General features: G+C 44.6%; 1 long non-coding RNA gene across 3 annotated transcripts in view; it reads left to right on the top strand.

Annotated features, from left to right (window-relative positions):
• LOC140074725 (uncharacterized) overlaps positions 1–22989 on the top strand; it is a 123691-nt gene that overhangs the window by 52717 nt on the left and 47985 nt on the right. Inside the window, exon 4 of one of the 3 annotated variants that reach the window (XR_011849255.1) lies at positions 2193–2315. The exons of the other annotated variants lie outside the window; for them this stretch is intronic. This is a non-coding gene — a long non-coding RNA (uncharacterized lncRNA). Of the gene's footprint in view, positions 1–2192; positions 2316–22989 lie in introns of those variants that run through there. 3 annotated transcript variants of the gene reach the window in all.

Genomic DNA, 22989 nt, shown 5'->3' with positions numbered 1-22989 from the left:
TCTATGAGGTCACACTCAGGATTCTGAAGGATTAACCCTTGAATGGCTGACAATATGTCTGACTACAGGGGGAATATAATGTCCTTGTCTCTTGTACTGGTAGTGACTGCATGAAACGCCCCAATATCTACATATTTATAAGTGACGCCGCACTCACGGCTTTTAGTCTTATTTATTGGAACTTATAATAATTCATATTTTTTTGGGGAAAAATATGCTATATATGAATGCAGGCAGTCCCCAGGTTACGTGCAGGAGAGGTTCTGCAGGTTTGTTCATAAGATGAATTTGTATGTAAGTCAGAACTGTATATTTTATAATTTTTTTTGGTCTCTGTGAAAATTGGATTTTAAAACTGTTGCAGACGCCTGTGATAACTGTTACAGCTGTTTATTGTAGTCTAAGGCTCAAGTACAGTAAATTACCAACATCCAGAGGTCCGTTTGGAACTAGGGGTCGTCTGTAAGTCGGGTGATCTTAAGTAGGCAGTGTATTATATAAAGCTGCCGATTTATCAGGGGCCATGTAGAAGTTTTCTCCTGACACTGTGGGGGTTATGTTTGGGGCACATGGTGTGAGCCTTTCTGTGTTTCATGAGGATGAAGGATAGTCCTATGATGACTTGCTGGGCTGACCTCCACCATTGTAGCCAATCCTATGTGACCTCAGGGCTCATGCACGCAGACATGACACGTGTGCTAGACAGTGTTTCAGTGGTTCATAGGGGGCAGTATTATAGTAGTTATATTCTTGTACATAGGAGCAGTATTATAGTAGTTATATTCTTGTACATAGGGGGCAGTATTATAGTAGTTATATTCTTGTACATAGGGGGCAGTATTATAGTAGTTATATTCTTGTACATAGGGGACAGTATTATAGTAGTTATATTCTTGTACATGGGGGCAGTATTATAGTAGTTATATTCTTGTACATAGGAGGCAGGATTATAGTAGTTATATTCTTGTACATAGGGGTAGTATTATAGTAGTAATATTCCTGTACATAGGGGGCAGTATTATAGTAGTTATATTCTTGTACACAGGGGGCAGTATTATAGTAGTTATATTCCTGTACATAGGGGGCAGTATTATAGTAGTTATATTCTTGTACATAGGGGGCAGTATTATAGTAGTTATATTCCTGTACATAGGGAGCAGTATTATAGTAGTTATATTCTTGTACATAGGGGGCAGTATTATAGTAGTTATATTCCTGTACATAGTGGGCAGTATTATAGTAGTTATATTCCTGTACATAGGAGGCAGTATTATAGTAGTTATATTCTTGTACATAGGGAGCAGTATTATAGTAGTTATATTCCTGTACATAGGGGGCAGTATTATAGTAGTTATATTCCTGTACATAGGGGCAGTATTATAGTAGTTATATTCTTGTACATAGGGGGCAGTATTATAGTAGCTATATTCCTGTACATAGGAATCAGTATTATAGTAGTTATATTCTTGTACATAGGGGGCAGTATTATAGTAGTTATATTCTTGTACATAGGGCGCAGTATTATAGTAGTTATATTCCTGTACATAGGGGGCAGTATTATAGTAGTTATATTCCTGTACATAGGGGGCTGTATTATAGTAGTTATATTCTTGTACATAGGGGGCAGTATTATAGTAGTTATATTCTTGTACATAGGGTGCAGTATTATAGTAGTTATATTCTTGTACATAGGGGGCAGTGTTATAGTAGTTATATTCTTGTACATAGGGGGGCAGTATTATAGTAGTTATATTCTTGTACATAGGGGCAGTATTATAGTAGTTATATTCTTGTACATAGGCAGCAGTATTATAGTAGTTATATTCTTGTACATAGGGGGCAGTATTATAGTAGTTATATTCCTGTACATAGGGGGCAGTATTATAGTAGTTATATTCCTGTACATAGGGGGCAGTATTATAGTAGTTATATTGTTGTACGCAATTAATAATAATAATAATAGATATTGATTTTTAACTACCTTTGAGGTATAATACTCCATGTACTAGGTGACTTTGCCTCTTGGTAAATTGTGTATTTCAGTAGCCTCGTCTTGATAATCCATCAAACCATCTCACCACAAATTATGTAATAAGTCACGTCTCCTGCATATAACTTAAAATTACCCAACTGAAATTACTCAAAAGTAAAGTAGATGGAAGCTGTGAGAAATGAAAGCTTTCTGTTTGCAGTAAAATGATGCAAGGATCACGTCTTTGTGCCGTCTTGTTGCTTTTAATAAAATGTCTTACTCAGAAGAGAAGAAGTAAAGCTAATATTGTACGACGTGCAGGTGTGAGTCACAGCATGTCATCTGCAGGTTAGTGCTGAGCATCATGAGTGCTGTGACTAGTAACTATAACCCCCACATTCTCATGAACCCTTGTCTTATCCATACTGGGAATTTAGAGCAAGATATGTGGAAAATATGAAATCTCAATCATAAAACCAAGTGACTATAAGGACATTTCAAGTTATTTAAAGGCATCATATCTCAAAAATCAAAAGACTTAGGATTCCAATAAATTCTATAATACTTCCCCCTGTACATTAGAATATAACTACTATAATACTGCCCCTATGTACAAGAATATAACTACTATAATACTGCTCCCTATGTACAAGAATATAACTACTATAATACTGCCCCCTATGTACAGGAATATAACTACTTTAATACTGCCCCTATGTACAAGAATATAACTACTATAATACTGCCCCTATGTACAAGAATATAACTACTATAATACTGCTCCCTATGTACAGGAATATAACTACTATAATACTGCCCCCTATGTACAAGAATATAACTAATATAATACTGCCCCCTATGTACAAGAATATAACTACTATAATACTGCCCCCTATGTACAAGAATATAACTACTATAATACTGCCCCCTATGTACAGGAATATAACTACTATAATACTGCCCCCTATGTACAAGAATATAACTACTATAATACTGCCCCCTATGTACAAGAATATAACTACTATAATACTGCCCCCTATGTACAAGAATATAACTACTATAATACTGCCCCTATGTACAGGAATATAACTACTATAATACTGCCCCCTATGTACAAGAATATAACTACTATAATACTGCCCCCTATGTACAAGAATATAACTACTAGACTACTGCCCCTATGTACAAGAATATAACTACTATAATACTGCCCCCTATGTACAAGAATATAACTACTATAATACTGCCCCCTACGTACAAGAATATAACTACTATAATACTGCCCCCTGTGTACAAGAATATAACTTCTATAATACTGCCCCCTGTGTACAAGAATATAACTACTATAATACTGCCCCCTATGTACAAGAATATAACTACTATAATACTGCCCCTATGTACAAGAATATAACTACTATAATACTGCCCCCTGTGTACAGGAATATAACTACTATAATACTGCCCCCTGTGTACAAGAATATAACTACTATAATACTGCCCCCTATGTACAAGAATATAACTACTATAATACTGTCCCCTATGTACAGGAATATAACTACTATAATACTGCCCCCTATGTACAAGAATATAACTACTATAATACTGCCCCCTATGTACAAGAATATAACTACTATAATACTGCCCCCTATGTACAAGAATATAACTACTATAATTCTGCCCCCTATGTACAAGAATATAACTACTATAATACTGCTCCCTATGTACAAGAATATAACTACTATTATACTGCCCCCTATGTACAGGAATATAACTACTATAATACTGCCCCCTATGTACAAGAATATAACTACTATAATACTGCCCCCTATGTACAAGAATATAACTACTATTATACGGCCCCCTATGTACAGGGATATAACTACTATAATACTGCCCCCCTGTGTACAGGAATATAACTACTATAATACATACCCCTATGTACCAGAATATAACTACTATAATACTGCCCCCTATGTACAGGATTATAACTACTATAATACTGCCTCCTATGTACAAGAATATAACTACTATAATACTGCCCCCTATGTACAGGAACATAACTACTATAATACTGCCCCTTATGTACAAGAATATAACTTCTATAATACTGCCCTCTATGTACAAGAATATAACTACTATCATACTGCCCCCTATGTACAAGAATATAACTACTATAATACTGCCCCCTATGTACAGGAATATAACTGCTATAATTCTGCCCCTATGTACAGGAATATAACTGCTATAATTCTGCCCCTATGTACAAGAATATAACTACTATAATACTGCCCCCTATGTATAGGAATATAACTGCTATAATTCTGCCCCTATGTACAAGAATATAACTACTATAATACTGCCCCCTATGTACAAGAATATAACTACTATAATACTTCCCCCTATGTACAAGAATATAACTACTATAATACTGCCCCCTATGTACAGGAATATAACTACTATAATACTGCCCCCTATGTACAGGAATATAACTACTATAATACTGCCCCTATGTACAAGAATATAACTACTATAATACTGCCCCTATGTACAAGAATATAACTACTATAATACTGTCCCCTATGTACAAGACTATAACTACTATAATACTGTCCCCTATGTACAAGACTATAACTACTATAATACTGCCCCCTATGTACTGGAATATAACTACTATAATACTGCCCCCCTATGTACAGGAATATAACTACTATAATACTGCCTCCTATGTACAGGAATATAACTACTATAATACTGCCCCCTATGTACAAGAATATTACTACTATAATACTGCCCCCTATGTACAAGAATATAACTACTATAATACTGCCCCTATGTACAAGAATATAACTACTATAATACTGCCTGTTATATAGAATAATATAGCTACTACAACACCTATTTACAATAATAGTGCTATATTGATGTTGTCTCCAGTATTTCTGGAGATGGATGAGCCTGTTTTGCTTCCTCCGTCTGGTTGCCTGCTGCAGGTTCCTGTAGAAACATCCGCTCGTTTATTGTGGAGCGGTTGTATTCCGCTATATTGTACAGTGTAACCTTATGTTATCAGGCATCTAATATTGACACTGGTTATTTTTATACCTTTATTCCTAATCCTTTTTTTCCTTGGGCTATTTTTCTGCTATTTGCTTTCTTACACTTTCTGTATTTGTGTTTCCATATTTGGAACCAAATAGATATTTTGGAATTATCTTGGTGAACAATAAATAGTCAATTCTTCCAAGATATAGAATACATTGACTTGTTTTCCCATAAGAGATTACAAACCTTCAATGTGTTAGGTGGCGGATAAGAGACTCACAGCTAGAACTATGAAATCCCATATGAAATTTTATCTTCACAACTTGCCCGTATTCCAGGGCCGTATGGAAGATATAGAGCGATATAGGGTCGATGCTGGTGAAGGATATGGCTAAAGCTAACTTTAACTTTTAAATTCATAGATCTCTTGGATTACCCAGAATTCCTCAATTCTGTTGGAAATTTATCTAGAAGAATATATCTTTAGGGACTTACAATGAAAGATGTGCATCAAGGCTTCACTACTCCCCTACAATTATATCCTAATATCTATTTATGTTCGTACCCACCTCCGGCCTTGGTCAATTGTCCACCTTGCTAAGTGGGAGTAGATGCGCAAAAGTTGAGCTGCCATGTGAAGAGCAGTTAGTATCGGTGGCGTTGGTCACCTCTCGCCATTGCTTGCCAACTTTGTATAATTGGTGACCACTGGATCCAGCTGAGAGCATTACATCTCCACTCTGAAATGGCTTATTATCTAAAGGGATATTCTAAGAGTATTAACATCTGATCCAAAAACCCACAATGCTATAAAGACAACATAATTAATTATAAAACCAAGATTATTTAGTTTGCTTTTATGAATCACAGCATTTAAGGGGCTTTCTAAAGTAGGTGGAGTTATCTCCAAGACCTCCACAGGACTCTACAACTCCCATGATCTCTCAGTATCAGTGATAGCTCCTCCCTCTCATGCACTGCTCCCAGTGATGATGTAACAGACTGTCCTGTTCTTTTGCCTTGGTAATGATGTGTAACTGCCATCACTGCACATTAACCTCACTGAGATGTCGTCTCGCCACAACACCGGCCCTACTGGATGTACCACAACCAACCCACTACAGCCAAACCAAGTGGTGATCTCATGACCTGCCCAGACAGTTGCAGGACATGTGATGTGGACATGGATCTTCTGTCCTGTGTCTCCTCCAATTGACTGGGCCAGTAGCATTTTAATTCTCCATTATAGTTTATGTCCACAACATTATTTTGCTAAGGGGAGCAAATACCGTATATACTCGTGCATAAGCCGAGTTTTTCAGCACAAAAAATGTGCTGAAAATCTTTACCTTGGCTTATAGACGAGTCAATACAGCAATACAGCACTTTAAATACAACACCAAACTTTTATACTCCCCCTCCGGCGGCCCCGATGCGCAGCTCCCCGATGTCAGCGCAGCTCCTCTTCTGGCTTCAGCGCCTGTCTTCTTTCTTCGTTAACATCCTGCTGACGTCATGCTATGCGCTGGCTAGGAGAAAACATGGCTGCGCCCTGCAGGATGTTAACGAAGAAAGAAGACAGGCGCTGAAGCCAGAAGAGGAGCTGCGCTGACATCGGGAAGTATATAAGTTTTTTTGTTTTTTTTTTCTAGCGTAGGGCTGGCTGTATACTACTAGGTGCAGGCTGGACAGTGCTGTATACTACTGGGGGCAGGCTCGGATGGCTGTATACTACTGGGGGCAGGCTCGGCTGGCTGTATACTACTGGGGGCAGGCTGGGCTGGCTGTATACTACAGGGGGCAGGATGGGCTGGCTGTATACTACTGGGGGAAGGCTGTGCTGGCTGTATACTACAGGGGGCAGGCTGGGCTGGCTGTATACTACTGGGGGCAGGCTCGGATGGCTGTATACTACAGGGGGCAGGCTGGGCTGGCTGTATACTACTGGGTGCAGGCTGGGCAGTGCTGTATACTAATGGGGGCAGGCTCGGATGGCTGTATACTACTGGGTGCAGGCTTGACAGTGCTGTATACTACTGGGGGCAGGCTGGGCTGGCTGTATACTACAGGGGGCAGGATGGGCTGGCTGTATACTACTGGGGGCAGGCTGGGCTGGTTGTATACTACAGGGGGCAGGATGGGCTGGCTGTATACTACTGGGGGAAGGCTGTGCTGGCTGTATACTACAGGGGGCAGGCTCGGCTGGCTGTATACTACTGGGGGCAGGCTGGGGTGGCTGTATACTACTGGGTGCAGGCTGGGCAGTGCTGTATACTACTAGGGGCAGGCTCGGATGGCTGTATACTACTGGGGGCAGGCTCGGATGGCTGTATACTACTGGGGGCAGGCTCGGCTGGCTGTATACTACTGGGGGCAGGCTCGGCTGGCTGTATACTACTGGGGGCAGGCTGGGGTGGCTGTATACTACTGGGTGCAGGCTGGGCAGTGCTGTATACTACTGGGGGCAGGCTCGGATGGCTGTATACTACTGGGTGCAGGCTGGGCAGTGCTGTATACTACTGGGGGCAGGCTCGGATGGCTGTATACTACTGGGGGCAGGCTCGTCTGGTTGTATACTACTGGGGGCTGAGTGTATAATACTGGGTGCAGGCTCGGCTGGCTGTATACTACTGGGGGCAGGCTCGGCTGGCTGTATACTACTGGGGGCAAGCTGTATACTACTGGGGGCAGGCTGGGCTGGCTATATACTAGTTGGGGCTGGCTGTATACTACTGGGGGCAGGCTGGGCTGGCTGTATACTACAGGGGGCAGGATGGGCTGGTTGTATACTACAGGGGGCAGGATGGGCTGGCTGTATACTACTGGGGGAAGGCTGTGCTGGCTGTATACTACAGGGGGCAGGCTCGGCTGGCTGTATACTACTGGGGGCAGGCTGGGGTGGCTGTATACTACTGGGTGCAGGCTGGGCAGTGCTGTATACTACTAGGGGCAGGCTCGGATGGCTGTATACTACTGGGGGCAGGCTCGGATGGCTGTATACTACTGGGGGCAGGCTCGGCTGGCTGTATACTACTGGGGGCAGGCTCGGCTGGCTGTATACTACTGGGGGCAGGCTGGGGTGGCTGTATACTACTGGGTGCAGGCTGGGCAGTGCTGTATACTACTGGGGGCAGGCTCGGATGGCTGTATACTACTGGGTGCAGGCTGGGCAGTGCTGTATACTACTGGGGGCAGGCTCGGATGGCTGTATACTACTGGGGGCAGGCTCGTCTGGTTGTATACTACTGGGGGCTGAGTGTATAATACTGGGTGCAGGCTCGGCTGGCTGTATACTACTGGGGGCAGGCTCGGCTGGCTGTATACTACTGGGGGCAAGCTGTATACTACTGGGGGCAGGCTGGGCTGGCTATATACTAGTTGGGGCTGGCTGTATACTACTGGGGGCAGGCTGGGCTGGCTGTATACTACAGGGGGCAGGATGGGCTGGCTGTATACTACAGGGGGCAGGCTGGGATGGCAGTATACTACTGGGGGAAGGCTGTGGTGGCTGTATACTACAGGGGGCAGGCTGGGCTGGCTGTATACTACAGGGACAGGCTGGGCTGGCTGTATACTACAGGGGGCAGGATGGGCTGGCTGTATACTACAGGGGGCAGGCTGGGATGGCAGTATACTACTGGGGGAAGGCTGTGGTGGCTGTATACTACAGGGGGCAGGCTGGGCTGGCTGTATACTACAGGGACAGGATGGGCTGGCTGTATACTACTGGGGGCAGGATGGGCTGGCTGTATACTACAGGGGTCAGGCTGGGCTGGCAGTATACTACTGGGGGAAGGCTGTGCTGGCTGTATACTACAGGGGGTAGGCTGGGCTGGCTGTATACTACAGGGGCAGGATGGGCTGGCTGTATACTACAGGGGGCAGGATGGGCTGGCTGTATACTACACAGGGCAGGCTTGGCTGGCTGTATACTACAGGGGGCAGGATGGGCTGGCTGTATACTACACGGGGGGAGGCTATATACTACTTGGGGCTTGCTGGCTATATACTGGGGGGGGGGGGGTCTGTGACCAATGCATTTCCCACCCTCAATAGATTTTCCCAATTTTTCATGGTTAAATTAGGGGTCTCGGCTTATAGTCGGGACAGCTTATACTCGAGTATATACGGTAACATAAATAACTTCTAATTACATATTAGCTTGTATTTTAATGATCAATTTGAATAGGAATTTTGCTCATTCCTGGAAGGCACCTTACTTCTTTGGGAGGTGCCTGAGTAGTAAGTTCCTACTGCTCCTTCAATCAGGGACACCAATTTTGGTTCTCCATTTTCTGACCAGACCTGTTCCTGACTCAAACCCCAAAATGTATTGTAGTGTCCTGACCTGGCTTATTCACTTCCACGTCTCTGCCTCTCCCTGCCAAGGACTGGTGTTTGACGGCCAGAAGGCACTAAAGGCTACTGAAGTGGTGGAGCCCTGCAGGGAAGTCCACATCTGGTGCTTAAGGCTAAAACCAGGGAATCGCTTAGACTACACCCTCAGATCCCATGTCGAGCCAGTTTGGTGGCACATGAGTTACAGCCGTCTTGAAGTAAGGAGTAGATGTTTAGGATGATCTGGAGACCACTTGATTAGAACAATAGCTGACACTGACTGAGAAGTACATCCATTAGGCAATAACCAGCAGTCACTTAGGAATTATTTAAAGGGGTTTCCCAGGAAGATAAGATTCTTAAATATACTCAGTGCAACATCCCCCACCGGGGCCTAGCCTTTTCTCGGGGCCTGGAGACAGCCTGGGCCCGCAGTACCTGAGTGGCTGGCAGTTGCGGCCTAAGCACGCTTGTGTCACGGTGCTTGGTATGGGGAACCGGAGGGCTGTCCTACAGCCTGGCAGGTCTCCAGTAGGGTGGTGTTGGCAAGAAATGATGAGGGAGAGACTGCTGTAGCGGATCTCCCTGGGGCAACCCTTTGGTGTCTAGAGTATGAGTCTCTGTGTGGTGGACAGGGTGCCCGTGATGGTGACAGCCGGAGTAGCAGGGACCAGACGGAGGCAGAGGTTGAACAGAAACACTTACAGTTCTTTATTGGAACCGACCGGAACATCAGCAACGTGCCTTTAACAGAATGGTGGAGTACTGAGATGCAGTTGGAGGAAGCCACAGGAGGTAGATCGCCAGCCTGGATGCAGAGGGCAGGCTGGGAGGTAGCTGTGTCCTAATAGGAAGCTTCAGCTTGTCCTGGAGTGCTTCAGGTATCACCCTTGAAGGTAGGATGATACCCCTTTCCTCACTAACTCTTATCTATTAGCTCCACTCTTCAGAGGCAGGGGCTAGGCTCTTCCTGCTCTGGTATGGTATGCTGGCTGAATAGAGTCTGGACTGGGATAACCCAGTCTGCTTCTTCTCATCTGAGCTAGGCTAAAACTAGTCTCTTCTAGTGTCCTGCAGACCCTCAGGTCTCCCTGGAACTGAGCTCTGGAATATTCCTGGCCAGGGGTTTTGTAGCCCCTAGGTCAGGTGGTGGCTGCTCCTCCAATTACATCTCAGCTTACATTGGGCAGAATGCAATACAAGTGATTGGACGACAGATCTTGCATCATACAAAACACTTAACTCCTGCCTTGCAAGGCAGGATCTACCACTGCAATGTCCCCTGTGTGATGTAGTGTGATGTAGTGACATGCTGTGGGGCTGACTAGACCCTACACAGGCTGCAAGCTACATGGTGGGACATATTCGCAAACACAGCTCTGCCTTGCATCGGCGAGGGTGTTGCACAGTATAACAAAATAACACATTCTCTAATTCTCTGTTGTTAACAAAAATAAAGCATTACACAGATATAAGTCCAACCTGGTGTTTACAATTTTGTTTGCCCCTGGACCTGACCCCGGAGGGCATATTGCTCTTCTGTCTGATACTGCATTAAGCTCCATCCTAGCATTCCAGGATGAGCTCACACACAGAGACTTCCTGCCTGCAAACAACAACAGCTGCACGAGAAGGGTAAAGCTACAAGCTAAAGACAGTAATGATGGGAATTACGGCTCTCCTTAGTGATCTGGCTCATTAGGCTCCGTCACTAAGAAGAAACGGCTCTTCTGGCTCCTGAACGGCTTCCAATTAAATATATAATGAGCCGCAGGCCTGTCAAATCTAAAAGTGTAGATAAACCTGTACCTTGATAATCTAAGCACATTGTCAGCACACCACATCTCGTAGCACAGAGGGATCATGAAGTGTCTGCTCACACTCTGGAATGATAGGAGCTATAACAGCAATAAAACGAGTAACATTGTAAAGTAAGGGGACACAATTATCTTTATTGCACATAGATAGGTGACGGGCAGTGTGCATACATTAAAAAACTAGTCTCCCTGAATGTGACGTAGCCTGAGCTCCTCCGGCTTATTTGCATAACTTTTATAATAAAATATGTTCTTCAGGAACTTCTTCCAATCCTAGGACACATCTACCATCACTTAACTGATGGTCCTTTAAAGCCACCCCTAAAGTTGGGATCTCCCTTTATTAACTCTGAAATTTTCGAGCTTAAAAATGTTTTTGTCTAGAACCAGATGCTGTTGTATTTCACAGAGTTGTTGTTTTTGCTGTTATGATTTTGTATTTTCCTTTGACCTCTCTTGTATACCTCCTCATCATGACTGTACTCATAATGATATAGTGTGCAGGGTCCCGCTCTCAGACACGGCCAAGGTCTATTCATGGCAAGCCGTCTGTATGAATGGCAGCCGGAGGGGATCCCTCGATGGCTTTTTGTCTTATTACATCGCTAGACTTTACTGCTCCAGGAGAAATCCTCTCACTTCGTGACCGGCATTTATTGTTCCGGTGATTTATCTGTTAATAAAGTTTCTAAAGTTACACAGCGGAATGGGGAATAATGGTTTTAATGGGTGGACGTAAATGAACAGTCATAGACACATTTATAGTAACCTCATAAGACAGCCGTGGGCCATCTATAAAGTATTGTAGGGTTACAGGAGGCCAGTAAAAAGAAAAAATTAAATTTTTTTTTTCTGGAAATAGTGCCACCTTTGTCAATAGGCCACATGTGGTATTGCAACTTAGTCTTGTAACTTAGACTCGTTTACCTGAACTGGGCCAATAGGTAGGACAACACTTTTTTATAACCCCATGTGACCCCCTGTTTGGTCCTGCATTACCCCTTTTGGGTCATGTGATTTCCTTTCCACCAAGTTTATCTTGATAGGATCATAATGGCCCGTCTGACGGCCACGTCCCCCCCCCCCCTTTTTGTGTTGCATGAAAGCCGGCGCCGATGTGCCACAATCCGATCGCGTGCGCCAAAAACCCAGGGCAATTCAGGGCAAAATGGAAAAATTCAGGAAACCCAATGGAAATGTGTCCGACGAACCCTTAGTAAATGAGCCCCAATGGGTCTGAACCGAGGAGTCTGTTCAGAGGAGATTCCACACTACATCCATTGCTGGAGGTCCAACTATTATCATGTGATGATGAAAATTGGGTCCTCCTCATGGGACGATTAAATCCTGGAAAACCTTGTGGGGGCAGTAGAAGCTTCTTGGTTGGTGAAAGTCTACCAGCCTTGGTGTTCGAGTCTTTGCTACTGACCGCTCAGCCAGAAGTGCTGGGGATCCCTGGTCCCACTTCAGTCAATCGGTGGCTTCCAGAAGATGTTACTTTTTCTCATGTCCCATGGTCTTATGAGGCCAATGATTGCCTGCATTCAGTCCAGGGACCTCCAGCATTTCCGGCAGAGCTGTCACTGCCAAAAAACTGGTGCAACCAGAGAAGCAGGAGCCGAACCAGGGTAGGTACACGTTCTTTATTACATTTTCCAAAATGCCCCAGCCCCCATAAGGTGTTTTAGGGTTCCTGAAAGACTTCTTTATGTAAATCTGAGGACCCTCTTCTTCTGATCCTTTCTTGTACTGGATAAACTTATTCTCTATCCTCCGTATCAGATCATTCGCTAGAGTGGAAAAACACCTATAACTTATGATATCAGATCCGCACAATGTCATCCCTTTAAATCTTCCATGTGGCCTCTGAGTTCATACTGTATGTACAGAACACGTGTTACCGCATACAGTATATACCTCACCTGTCTATCAGCTGGGAGAGCCGCAGGCTGTATAATCTCCGAACATGAAGGACTCCATGCGCCGCACCTTGTCATTAATGTGATCTGTGTCCTAGAACATATTAATCTAGGGAGGAACAAGTGAGAACATCCCTCTAGAGCCGAACGTATTAACCACCCAGGAGCAATCGCTGTACCCGCTGCCGCACATGGATCTGCATGGTCATCTATATCATTTTATCTATTTTCACAGATCCTTACCAAAGCCCCCATATACAAATTAGACCCCCCCGATCAAACTCCCATATACATTCCCCAAGGCAGATCTACTTACCCCTCTGAGCCCCTCAGTGTCTACATATTTTTTGGGGCACTTTGTTGCTGCTGCAGAATTGGGGTGCAGAATTTTGTGGGGCAGCGGGCGCAGTGCAGCCGCGATACAAAACTGGTGCAGACACTTAATAAATACATGTGCAAGCGGTTTGGACGTACTTTTCAGTGCAAAGTCAGACAGAAAACTGGCGCAGACACTTTAATACATGTGGCCCACTGACTACCGCTGAACCCAAGAATGGAGGAAAGTTTAGGAATGGGTGAGTTTGTTGTGCACCTAGCAGTATCCTGGGGATCTTTCTTTTTTTCCAGAGTTTCTTGGATATTTAGATACAATTTGCAAGTGGGTGTCCAATCTTGAATAACTTTGTATCTCTACTATGTCACTAACCTTAGACATTGGATCTCTGCTTGCCTAATACAGGTAACAAATCCATTGCATAGATTAACGATTATGTGATTACATTTATACTGCCTGTAGCCGCCACTAGGGGGAGCTCCGGGGATTGCTGCATACAGTTTATACCTTGAACTTCATCATAAATCAGTATGCAATAAACACCATGCCTCCCTCTAGTGGCCATTGAAGAAAAATCTTCAATTTAATTTTCACCAAAACATTAGGGTAGTCTTCCTTAATCTTTGAATCCCCTGTAGCCCCTTATCATTATGAAGACCCAAATAGTTACCCCTATACAAAGCTGCTCAGTTCACCAGATTCTCACATCTGTCATCTCTCAATGACATCAGTTTTTTTCCCTAAAAAACCCAAATGATCCACTTTTGGATGCTGAGCCCACACAATGGCTGCATCCCTTTAAGAGTGTGTCAGACTGAAATAGACTTCCTATTACCGTCTCAATCTTCTCCGAGAATAAATGTAGATGAGATATATGAATTGTCGTCGGGTGGTCAGATTTCCCAGTGGGCTATTTGCATGGAGGCAGAACATGCAGTGCTGTTTTCGTGCCTTGTGCACATAAAGTTCTGGTGATGCGCTGTATCCTGGGTCCCCTGTGTGAGGAGCACGCCGCGTGCATTTATTTGGAAATGATTACACAGGTGGAGAGACGCGGAGTATTAGATCACCTGCCCGGCGCCCTGTCAGCGCTCGCTCATCCTCGTACAACATCAATCTGGATAATTAGCTCTCAGCACCGGAGCGTTAGTTATCTGACATGAATCGCGGCACTCGCTGTGCGTCTCCACTCTCTGAAGGTTTGGCAGCTTCTCAGGTTGGAGAGGAGCCGTCACTTCTGCTTAAATAAAGCTCATTTTACAAGAGATGGCTGAAGACTTTAGAAAAACTTGGCGTCAAAGGAAATGCAAACTGTTCCTGGATCTACTGAATAGGAAGTGATTTGACAAAACCTGGTTCCCAATAGTGCTCCCTCTCCCCCATGACTCCAGGAATTATGTAATGTGGGCCTGAGAGGGTCAGAGCAAGCTTAAGTGTCATAGTGGTGGTATTTTGTGCTGTATTACAGTATTATTCAGCGCCGCTGTGGTGGTATTCTGTGCTGCACTACGGTATAAGTTTAGTGCTGCTGGGTCGTAATTTTGTAATGCAGTACAGTATTATTTAGTGTCACTGTTGTGCTATTTTGTGCTGCACTATGGAATAAGTTTAGCGCTACGGGGGTGGTATTTTGTAATGCGATGCGTTACAGTATTATTCAGTGCCGCTGTGGTGGTGTTCTGTGCTGCACTACGGTATAAGTTTAGTTCTGCTGCGTTGTTATTTTGTAATGTATTACAGTTTTATTTAGTGCCACTGTTGTGCTATTTTGTGCTGCACTATGGTTAAAGTTTAGCACTGCTGGAGTGTTTTTTTTGTAATGCGGTGCATTACGGTATTATTCAGAGCCGCTGTGGTGGTATTCTGTGCTGCACTACGGTATAAGTTTAGCGCTGCTGGGGTGATATTTTGTAATGCGATGCGTTACAGTATTATTCAGCGCCGCTGTGGTGGTGTTCTGTGCTGCACTACGGTATAAGTTTAGTTCTGCTGCGTTGTTATTTTGTAATGTATTACAGTTTTATTTAGTGCCACTGTTGTGCTATTTTGTGCTGCACTATGGAATAAGTTTAGCGCTGCTGGGGTGATATTTTGTAATGCGATGCGTTACAGTATTATTCAGTGCCGCTGTGGTGGTGTTCTGTGCTGCACTACGGTATAAGTTTAGTTCTGCTGCGTTGTTATTTTGTAATGTATTACAGTTTTATTTAGTGCCACTGTTGTGCTATTTTGTGCTGCACTATGGAATAAGTTTAGCGCTGCTGGGGTGATATTTTGTAATGCGATGCGTTACAGTATTATTCAGTGCCGCTGTGGTGGTGTTCTGTGCTGCACTACGGTATAAGTTTAGACCTGCTGCGTTGTTATTTTGTAATGTATTACAGTTTTATTTAGTGCCACTGTTGTGCTATTTTGTGCTGCACTATGGTTAAAGTTTAGCACTGCTGGAGTGTTTTTTTTTTGGTAATGCGATGCATTACAGTATTATTCAGAGCCGCTGTGGTGGTATTCTGTGCTGCACTATGGAATACGTTTAGTGCTCCTGGGGTGGTATTTTGTAATGCATTGGAGTATTATTAAGTGCCACTATAGTGCTATTTTGTGCTGCACTATGGTTCAATTTTAGCGCCGCTGGGCTGGTATTTTGTGATGCATTATGCTATTATCTAGTGCCATTGTGGTGCTCTGTTGTTCTTTACAGTCGTATTTGTTTAGAGTTCTTTCTTAAGGTTGAATAGGTTTAATGCTGTAAATAAGGTGTTTTGTGCTGTATTGTGGTTTAGTGAAACTCAGAAATATTTGTTACTGCACTGTGGTATTACTTAAACTTTAAAGCTACTGGTGTAGTATTTTGTGCTGCATTATGGCATTACTTAAATGAAACCCTGGCTATATTTGTGGCTGCACTGTGGTATTAATTTGATTCTGCTGGAGTGATATTTTGTGCTCTATTTTGGAACTTGTTTATTGTAATGCTGCAGGGGTGGTAATTTGTTCTGTGTTGTGCTATTTTGTGCTATATTATGGTATCTGTTTAGTGTAGTGCTGCTGTGGTGATATTTTGTGCTGTATTATGATATCTGTTTAGTTTTTGGAATGTTGGGGTGGTATTTTGTGCTGTATTATGAAATCTGTTTAGTGTAGTGATGCTGGTGTGATATTTTGTGCTGTATTATGGTATCTGTTCAGTATAGTGCTGCTGGGTAAGATTTTGTTCTTTATTATGCTATCTATATGGTGTAGTATCGCTGGGTGGTATTTTGTTCTGTATCATGGGATTTAGTATATTGTTGCACATTAGCATGTACATTTTTAGTTGAGAATGATAATATAGTGCAGGTTTTTGGGAAGATGATGCTGTTTCTGTATTTATTGACAATCTGTATCCAGCAGTCCAGTGTCAGGGTCATCGCTGTATACACAATATAACCAGACGACCTCCGCTCTATGGTGGGTCACCACCTATGTGTGTATGGAACACAAGGCTGTGTGGGATTAAAGGTTCCCCTGTATGCTGTATAAACACAGGTGGTTTCTGGGTGACACGTGGCCACCATGACATCACTGTTATGTGTCTCCCAACTCTGTAGTTAACATTCTGTTTTCACCCAAAACACTTGAATTAATACAAATACTTTCAGGGACTGAGAAGAATAGATCCGGATCTCACCACCTTCTACTATAACCAAAATCATACACACCTCGTTGAGTCGCTGAGTTTTGCCATGGCAAATGTTTCATCCCCTATCACAACAGAAAGGTCTCATGCACATGACGATGAGCCGGGGGCCGTCTGCTGCGGCTCGGTTTATATCGGCGGGTGAACACCGCTCAACCTGTTGATGTTGACAATGATGTGTCGACACAATCACAGTGCAGTGACACACCGTGCACAGCTAATCCCACTGCTCTGGGAACTTGCCCAATAGAGGGCTGAGGAGCCTGAGCTAGCCGCAGTAGGCTATGGGGCCATGAGCTAGCCGCAGTAGGCTATGGGGCCATGAGCTAGCCGCAGTAGGCTATGGGGGCATGAGCTAGCCGCAGTAGGCTATGGGGCCATGAGCTAGCCGCAGTAGGCTATGGGGCCATGAGCTAGCCGCAGTAGGCTATGGGGCCATGAGCTAGCCGCAGTAGGCTATGGGGCCATGAGCTAGCCGCAGTAGGCTATGGGGGCATGAGCTAGCCGCAGTAGGCTATGGGGCCATGAGCTAGCCGCAGTAGGCTATGGGGCCATGAGCTAGCCGCAGTAGGCTATGGGGCCATGAGCTAGCCGCAGTAGGCTATGGGGCCATGAGCTAGCCGCAGTAGGCTATGGGGCCATGAGCTAGCCGCAGTTGGTTATGGGGCCATGAGCTAGCCAAGGTTGTGTGCATGAGCTCTTAGGTACAAGGTGCATCTCATCGAACTGTGACGTTGCCCTTTTACATGTCAATTGGGCCGTGAGTTAGCCACGTTCGGCTATGAGGCCACAAGTTAGCCTCAGTTGGCTATGAGGCCATGAGCTAGCCGTTGTCGTGTGCATGAGCCATAAGGGTGGGGAATTTTTTAATCTTTTTATTTATATAGCACCAACTGGAATTAGCTTCTCGCCATAATGGCCCCCCAATACAACATCTGTACCAGACCACCAACTATCATTGGTTTCATGTGGCTCTAAAGGCTCCTGGTATGGTTGCACCATCTGTACCCTCTCCAGTTACAATCCTGTCCATACTAAAACCCTACAGTGGGAACCAAGAGAATTTATTCCCATCTCGTAAAAGGGGTTTCCAGAAATTTGGTAATTTTGGGAAGCGTCGACACTCACAGAACAACAGTGGTCCAGAGACCAACGACACTTCAAGCCCAACTGGGAGTGTCAATAATCCAACAGGGAGACACATCGCTGGAATGGGGCAGGGGGTTAACTTTCTAAAGATTGGTTGAGAGGCTTATCAGAATCATTTCTGCTAATTTGCTAAAGGGGGTTCCTCAGAGGTGGGCACAGATGTAGGAAATTGTACAAACCTCCATAGAGGAGATCTTTTTGGAAGAGTTCCTGGTGGAAAATAGTGACCTCTGCACCAATCCCTCCAGATGGAGACATCTCCGTCTAACCTGGTCTACCTTCTGGCTACAAGAGGCCACTTCAGGACCTCCTTCTATGGCGTCTCTAACGGTTATTTGATTTTTACTTACACATTTTAAAGCTTGTTAAATTTTCCTATCAGATTATATAATAAAGGTGAAGCGTCTACAAAATACTAGAACAAACGTTAAGTCAACAGCTTTCATCGGGACAAGAACAAGACCCACTGATGATAGAGATCAGGAACAATCTATTGTTATATTCTGTTTGTCTGGTCCAGATTGCGCAACATACAAAACCGCATGAGCCACAAATCATTAGAGCTTCTCCTTCCTGCCCTCGAGAGGTGTCAAAGCTTTCACATTCTCTATCTGCGGTCTGGGAAGCATTGAGACACACAAGGTTGTAATGAAGAATGGTGGAGGCCAAGTATACGGAGCCCAAGGCCTCCATGATTGTGAGACACAATGTAAGAGATTCCTTCATTAATGGAAGGAGACTTCATGATAGGATCCAAAAAAATGCTCTTCTGCCTGGTGCTACATGAATTGACATTTTTGTCCACTTTGTTGGGAAATATTTTTCGGTAGGTGGTTAATGTAGATTGTTCAGATATCACACTGTCAAGGTGCATGTTTTTGACTATGCCTTCAAGAAAGGTTTCGGAGCCTGACTACAGAAGAGTGTAAGGATCAGGATGTAATAGTAATGGACGATTAGCCATTCTCATGTGGGATATCGGACTTAAGGGTCATGGATTAAGCAAAAGGGGGGGCTCTTGGCTATGCTATCCACAATAATGGCGGTTAAGCAGGTTATGGAAAGGGTGGAGTTCTCAGTTGGTCTTGCGCCGCCATAGTTGTGATGGAGAGTTTGCCTCTTGAATTGCAGTAGTAGTGAACATGTGGGGACCTTTACCAGGTGAGACCCTTCCACCAGATTCCTAAAAGGGTGGGCAAGTCCCCCAAGCCCGGCAAAATGCTCCTGTATCATCGCTCATTTCATTTTTATGTGATGTGGACATCAACCTGTCAATCACACCTCTATGCTCACATTGCAAAATGCCCCAAACAATATGCTGAAAGCAAAAGTGATAGAATCAGCACCGAAAATAGTCATAGTGTAGCAGGCTGAAGTTTAGGGTGGCATAGAAACTGCTAGAGAGTGGGGTAGAAGGTGAGAGCGGTCATCCCATCACTGGTATCAGAGACAAGCAGAGTCTTCAGGAGAGGCAGAGTATTGAGGAAGGGCTAAAGTTTCAAAGTGTGGCATAGAAGGTGACATCCAATTAGTGGAGCTGGAGACAGTCAGAGTCTTCAGGAGAGGCAGAGTAATGCGAAAGGGCTAAAGTACCATATGATTGGTGAAGGAGACATCCCATCCCTGGTGCTGGAGACAGTTAGAGTCTTCAAGAGAGGCAGAGTACTGGGAGAGCTAAAGTACCACATGAGTGGCGTAGAAGGTGAAGGTGACATCCAGTCACATGAATCAGGGACAGTCAGAGTCTTCAGGAGAGGCAGGGTACTGAGAGATGGATAAAGTACCATATGAGTGGTGAAGGTGACGTCCCATCAATGGAGCTGGAGACAGTTGGAGTCTTCAGGAGAGGCAGAGTACTGGGAGATGGATAAAGTACCACATGATGGGCATAAAAGGTGAAGGTGACATCCAGTCACATGAACCAGGTACAGTCAGAGTCTTCAGGAGAGGCAGGGTACTGGGAGATGGCTAAAGTACCATATGAGTGGTGAAGGTGACGTCCCATCAATGGAGCTGGAGACAGTTGGAGTCTTCAGGAGAGGCAGAGTACTGGGAGATGGATAAAGTACCACATGGGGGCATAAAAGGTGAGAGGTGACATCCCGTCACATGAGCCAGAGACAGTCGAGAGTCTACAGGGGAGAAACTGTACTTGTACAGGGCTTAAGTGCCAATGAGTGGCGTTTAAGGTGAGAGAAGACATCCTATAATTGGAGATGGAGACAGTCAGAGTCTTCAGGAGAGGCAGAGTATTGAGAAAGGACTAAAGTACCACATGAGTGGTGAAGTTGACATCCCATCAGTGGAGCTGGAGACCGTCAGTGTTTGATCCGTGGACATAACCCTTTCCAGACCATTACAGCAGGACCATATCACCTATGCCCCCCCATGATCAGGGGCACCACACGGCAGGGAATGGGGCTGACATCCCTTTGGGTTTTTCTTACATTGATCCATACTATATGTAACCTCCTGCAGATATTGGTGTCCTCACCAGAACCTCTCCAGTAGTGACCATTGTTATGGAGACGTCCACCCTCTGGGTATGTGTCATGCCGAATTACCCAAAGGAAGGAGCCGTGTCCTCTCCTCACCTTTGTCAAGGAAATGTTCTCAACTTGGTTTTACGGCAAACAGAGAAGTGTCTCGCCAGTAGCAAACACCTTAGAGAAGGGAAGCCAAATTACCCGTCTTACTAAACACACTTACCTCTTACATAACGTTCACAAATACCAGGTGATTCCATCTGCAAATGCCAAATCAACAACGACACTTGGTTTGGTGCCCAAGGATGTGCCTGTTACATAATGTCCTGTATGGGCAGAGGTCCACATCCTGGATTTTACTAGAAAATATTTAATATAGCAGAACTGTCTGCTCCATGATACAGCCTCATACGTAGGGTAAGTAGAAAGGATTATGCACAATGCTTAGACACACTGGCAGAGCAGACTTCCTCACATATGGTAAACTTAGATACCAAGCTCAGCAGCCAGGGTTACACATGATGGGCTTAGATACACAGTCATGCTCATAGCAGTGTGACTGCAGCTCTGGAGTAACATGCTCATAGCAGTGTGACTGCAGCTCTGGAGTAAGATGCTCATAGCAGTGTGACTGCAGCTCTGGAGTAACGTGCTCATAGCAGTGTGACTGCAGCTCTGGAGTAACATGCTCATAGCAGTGTGACTGCAGCTCTGGAGTAACATGCTCATAGCAGTGTGACTGCAGCTCTGGAGTAACATGCTCATAGCAGTGTGACTGCAGCTCTGGAGTAACATGCTCATAGCAGTGTGACTGCAGCTCTGGAGTAACATGCTCATAGTAGCGTGACTGCGGCTCTGGAGTAACGTGCTCATAGCAGTGTGACTGCAGCTCTGGAGTAACATGCTCATAGCAGTGCGACTGCAGCTCTGGACTAACATGCTCATAGCAGTGCGACTGCAGCTCTGGAGTAAGATGCTCATAGCAGTGTGAATGCAGCTCTGGAGTAACGTGCTCATAGCAGTGTGAATGCAGCTCTGGAGTAACATGCTCATAGTGGTGTGACTGCAGCTCTGGAGTAACGTGCTCAAAGCAGTGTGACTGCAGCTCTGGAGTAACATGCTCATAGCAGTGCGACTGCAGCTCTGGAGTAACATGCTCATAGCAGTGTGACTGCAGCTCTGGAGTAACATGCTCATAGCAGTGCGACTGCAGCTCTGGAGTAAGATGCTCATAGCAGTGTGAATGCAGCTCTGGAGTAACGTGCTCATAGCAGTGTGACTGCAGCTCTGGAGTAACATGCTCATAGCAGTGTGACTGCAGCTCTGGAGTAATGTGCTCATAGCAGTGTGATTGCAGCACTGGAGTAACATTGCGCTACCGATGACCTATATTATGACCTCCTGACATCCAGGGTCACCGCTGAGGGGGAAGTTTATGTTGTGGAAGACATTTTACAGGGACATAAAACTATAAATCTGCTCATTCAGATGATTCTGTGTTTCAGGAAGCAAGAAGAACTTTATTATCAGGAAGTCGGCCACTTAATGCTGCTACAGAATTAGTTGTGTCGGCTCTACTTCTGTTTACTACTAATGACCCCTTTTACCCCCAAGTGACTTAGTCTAGATACTTAGTCTTCAGGGCCCAGATGTCCAGTGGATTATTAGCAGTGACCAGGATTTCCAGCTGTGTATCATCTCGCTTTCTAGTGCCCGATGGTATTCTGTCCCAGTGATAGATGTATAAAGGCTGGACACCAGGACCTGGATGTCTCTACCACTGTACACCAGGGACTAGATAGCTATACCTCTGCATAACACAAAGTAGATCACTTAACCACTGGACACCAGGACCTGGATGTCTCTACCACTGTACACCAGGGACTAGATAGCTATACCTCTGCATAACACAAAGTAGATCACTTAACCACTGGACACCAGGAACTGGATATCTCCACCGATAGACACCAGGGACGAAATCTCTATACTACTAGATACCAAGGACACCACGGATCTAGTCCCTTGTTCCCAGTGGTATAGAGATCTAGTCCTTGGTGTTCAGTAGTATAGAGATCTAGTCCATGGTTCCCAATGGTATAGAGATCTAGTCCCTGGTTCCCAATGGTATAGAGATCTAGTCCCTGGTGCCCAGTGGTATAGAGATCTAGTCCCTGGTGCCCAGTGGTATAGAGATCTAGTCCCTGGTGCCCTATGGTATAGAGATCTAGTCCCTGGTGCCCAGTGGTATAGAGA

Source organism: Engystomops pustulosus, chromosome 8, assembly GCF_040894005.1.
Source record: "Engystomops pustulosus chromosome 8, aEngPut4.maternal, whole genome shotgun sequence".
Taxonomy (NCBI): Eukaryota; Metazoa; Chordata; class Amphibia; order Anura; family Leptodactylidae; genus Engystomops; species Engystomops pustulosus.
Note: the sequence above shows the minus strand (reverse complement) of the source record. Positions and strands in the feature narration are given on the sequence as shown.